Raw genomic sequence first — 4,530 nt, forward strand, 5'->3', positions numbered from 1 at the left:
TAAAAGGCCTCATTTAGTGCTATAGATATTTATTATAAATATACTAATAATAAGGCTGTTCTGAATGTTTTGTATAGATACTCATTTAATTCTAATAACTAAAATTAGGTACAATTATTATTCATAGTGTATAGATGGGGAGCTATTTGACTAGGAAATGGAGAATCCAGGACTCCACACAGTTAGGCTTAATCAGAAAGGCATACAGTATCCCCGTGAAAGACTTGCATCTGAGTTAGCAGAGGAAAAGCTCCCCTGCCCTACCTCCCACACGTACATGCCCCATTCTCATGTATAATTCAAGGGGCAGAATGACATCTATAGTCACTTTGCTGAGAGAAATTTATGGAGACCTACGACTCCTTTTCTGCTATTCTGCTTTTAAGTCCAAAATCTTCTACCCTCTTATACCTATCTGGATTAATCCTGCTGCTATCTGTATTTGTTCGCATCTGTTATTCCTGGCATTTCTCCATTCTCAGGAAAGTCCAAAATGACCTCTTTTACATTTCTTCTTAATTTTTCCCTCTCTCTTTCTTTTTTCCCCTCCCCTGGCCCTTCTCTTTTGGCAGGGATGAAATTAACAAAGGAAGAGACCAATTAGGATCTCCAAATCCCCTAAGTACTACAGAGGATGTCCCACTTTTCAATTAAAGAGGAATATTCCCTTGTCTCTAATGAGTTCCACTCAGAGGAAAATGCTTTGTGTTAAATACATATGTGAGTTTTCCAGGTCACATGACTAAGAGTCGTTGGTGCTTCCACACCGCCTGTGTGTTCATAGAGTTATGTTTCGCTTCCCCTTGCATCCCAGATTATGCGCCAGAATCAACAGGGACCCTTTGCTTCACACTGACCTTTGGTTTCTCACACCAGGAGGTGCGCCTTTCCACTGGCTCTCTGGGAGCTCAGTCCCTTAGCATAAAGGTGACTCCGAGGTGTCTCGGGGCTCCCCAAAAAGGGGCACAGTCTGGTAACCTCGGGCTTGCTGGGGTCTCATTTCCTCATCTGCACAGAGAGCCAAGGAATAGAAGGAGAAGTTTCTGTGCAGAAAACCTGGTTTTCCTTTTCTTCCTTTTGTGTGCTCCTGCCCTTTCCTCTTTCTCTGTGCATATTCCCTGCCCCCATCCTGCAGCCTCGCTCATTCCTTAAGCCTTACCTTCTCAGTCCTGCTTGCATAGCTCATACATATTCAGCATTTTCTAGGAACAACCTCTGAATGCTATTTCACCACTCCATGTTGCTCACCCATCTCATCATAAATGGGGCTAGACTTTCCTCAGTCGTTTGCTTCTGTCCTTTTTGCCTTGTACTTATCAGCATGAGGGTTAATCATAAAGGGATTTCTTACTGTGACTGGAGCCTCTTATGGATTCCAACAATGATAGTCTCGGGACCACATCTCCAAATACCCTATGATGAGAAGATTTACCCATTCCATGACAATTACCCTGCTACTGAAGGAAGAGGAAACTGGAATCGCAATACAAGTATAAAAATTATAAGTGCTATGCCTATATACAGACATTCAACAAACTTGTGTTTTAGTTATGTTGTTAAATGGTTAGAAAAGAAGAAACCAAGTGCATAAGTTGAGTCAGATGAGGAAAATGTATATCTTTTTTCTTCTTTCCCACACTTCTTTTTTTCTTGTTTGAAACAGAATATGTGTCTCAGGCTGACCTTGAACTCAGAAACCTCTCCCCTCTGCCTACCAATGTTGGGATTATAAACATATGTTACCATGCTCATGCTCTGGCCTGATTTTCAACTTTAATAATGAAAAGAATATTTAAAAGCTCACTTATAAAATGTTAGGTAGCAGAAGGACAGACAGCTTGTGGGCCTAGGACTCTCAGAATACAGAGCTCCTGCTTCAACGGACACCTGAGAACTGCCTAAGACAGCAGCCATACCCCCTTCCCTCCGTTGGTGTGGTGTGATGGTCCATCTTTGCATAAGATGAAAGGAAAGGAGGGAATGGAGCCAGATTAGGACATAAATGTGGGGAAACAGACAGTGATGGGTCCTTTCCAAAATCCTCTAAAACATCGCTCTGTGAAATTCTAAACAGATGTTGTCTGCACTTGGCTTGACTCCTTCCAGAGTCAGGGAACTCAAGCCTGATGTGCTATGCAAAACAGCTCTTGTTTGTAGGTTCAGCCTCAGCTGCTGGGCTTTGGTGCAGGTCCTGCCTCAAAATGGATGAACTAGTTTGGAAGCGAGTGGCAACAGAATCATGGTCAAGTGATGGAGATGGGAGGCCAAACTGTGAAGGAAAGAAAAGCTGTTGGTTAAGATAGACTGTGAGTCCCCAAGGTTCATATCTATCCAAAACTCACATGGAGACTTAAGTTTGCAAAGACTGTGGTTGGGGTATGTAGCAATGAGTTGGGCCAGTGACAGAGGAAGTAGCTTCATCACCCCTGTTTAAATTGTATTTCAGGTAGCCCATGCTGGACATGAGTGTGGGGACTATTCCATGGGGTTACTTTTAAAAGATGGGGGATGCTGCCAGTGAAGCTGAAAAAGTGTCAGGGAGAGAGCAATGTGTGTGGAGACAGGGCCCATGTGTTTGGGGCTCTATTAACTAACTCCCTTCCATCCATCATAGCCTCCCCCTCCCCCCCAGGGCTGCTGCAGTCCTGGCAGCTGGGTCACCCCGGGGAGGCTGGGCTGGGGGTCCCTAAAGGGAGCCAAGCTTCAGGCAGAGCAGCGGAGACACATGTGTGCCTTGCTGCGTTGGGGCCGGCACCTCATTGAGAAGGGGGCCCTCCAAGCTGGGCTTCATTAGGGCAGTGGCACTAATAAGGAGGGGGTTCAGGGGGCTGGGCTGACAGCCAATTACTTGGTCTTCTGCATTATGGATTAACCCATCTGGGCCTGGAAGATTGGCTCTGAAAGGGGCACAAAAGGGGGGGCGTGACCACAATCACACAGTGAATTATCCCTTCTGAACACTATTGTCCACCAACAAACGGGGGCCTCTGGATGGGTGACCCCCTTGGGTGATCTTCATCCCCATTGCTTGCCTCATAGGAAGAACCAGAGGTAAACAGCTGCCTGGTTAAAAAAAAAAAGGCAAGGTCTGCTCTGGACAGGAGAACAAGGACACCATTCCTGTGAGGCAGAGATTTTAGGGAGAACAGCCAGGCTGAGGTACTTACTTGTATGTAACCAAGGAAGGATAACCTTGAACTCCTGATCTCCCTACCTCCACCTTCCAAGTGCTGGGCTTATAGAATGCACCACTGTGGGTGTGGGGGCAGACTCTTAACATACTTTTTGACTTCTGCCCTTCTACTTAGCAAGGAATAACATAAGGAGCTTACTATCCTGAATTCACAGAAGAATCCAGAAGGCTCCTTTGGGGAGGTAAGGGAGCAGGGGAGGTGGGTAGGAAGGACCAGAGTCAGGGGCCTCCCATCTCACCTACCACCTCTTCTGGGCTAATTGATACCAGACATGAATAAGGGGCTCTCACATGGTTCTTGAAGGGCCCTGGCCCTGCTCTGGCATCTTGGATGCTATCCCAGTGGGAGTGTCCAAACCCCTCCTCCACACCCCTCTTCCAGGAGTAAGCCCACCCTGCCTGGCAAGGAAGAGATGGTTGGAGATAGTGGGAGGGGCAGCAGGCAGGGGGCTCTCTCCTCCAGCTAATCCCCTCATTACCATCTCATAATCAGAATCTCGCTTTCAATGTAAATGGGGATGTTAAATATTGGTTTCTCTAGACTCAAGCTCCTTTGGAGACAATTATTGATGCTTTCCCTTTTGTGGGTGCTGCTGGCCCTCACTGGGGGTGTGTGTGTAGCATCAGTAAGGGTGAGGGTTTTTACAAGGTTGGTTTAGTGGGAAAGGTAGAAGTGTCTGACAAGAGGTGACAGACAGACAAGTCTGTTTTCAGTGAACCTGAACAGCATCGGTGTCCTTGACTCAGCCGAGGAAACCAGTACAGAAGAAATTGGCTAATCCCTATTTCATTTACTCTTTGTTGGAGGCTGATTGGCTTTTGGTCTCAAGTCATGTTTATTCTCTCTCTCTCTCTCTCTCTCTTTCTGTATGTGTGCTGGGGAGGAGGGGGTGTCCACAGAAGCCAGAAAAGGTCATGGATCCCCTGAAACTCAAGTCAGATAAGGTTGTGAACTGCCCAATGTGGATGCTAGAAATCAAATTCCAGTCTTCTGCAAGAGCAACAAACACTCTTAATTACTGAGTCGTTCAATGCAGATTCACATGGTAATATAGTGACACAAGGTCTGTGTAGCCCACGATGGCCTTGAACCCACTGTGTAGCTGAGTCTGATCTCACATTCTTCATCTTTTTGCCTCCTCCTGAGACTGCACTTCCGCCACTATGGCTGGCTGAGAAACCACTAGTCTAAATATTGTTCTCTTTGTTTTGCATGCAGAGTAAACAAAACTCACCCTTGTGTCCCTGCCTGTGCTCTCTTCTTTAAAGACCTGGTGGACAACAGTTGTTTATGGGGGGAGGCAGGGACAATTTGACATGTCTATGGATTGTCTAGA

This window comes from Phodopus roborovskii, unplaced genomic scaffold (genome assembly GCF_943737965.1).
Source record: "Phodopus roborovskii unplaced genomic scaffold, PHOROB, whole genome shotgun sequence".
In the NCBI taxonomy this organism is placed as follows: domain Eukaryota; kingdom Metazoa; phylum Chordata; class Mammalia; order Rodentia; family Cricetidae; genus Phodopus; species Phodopus roborovskii.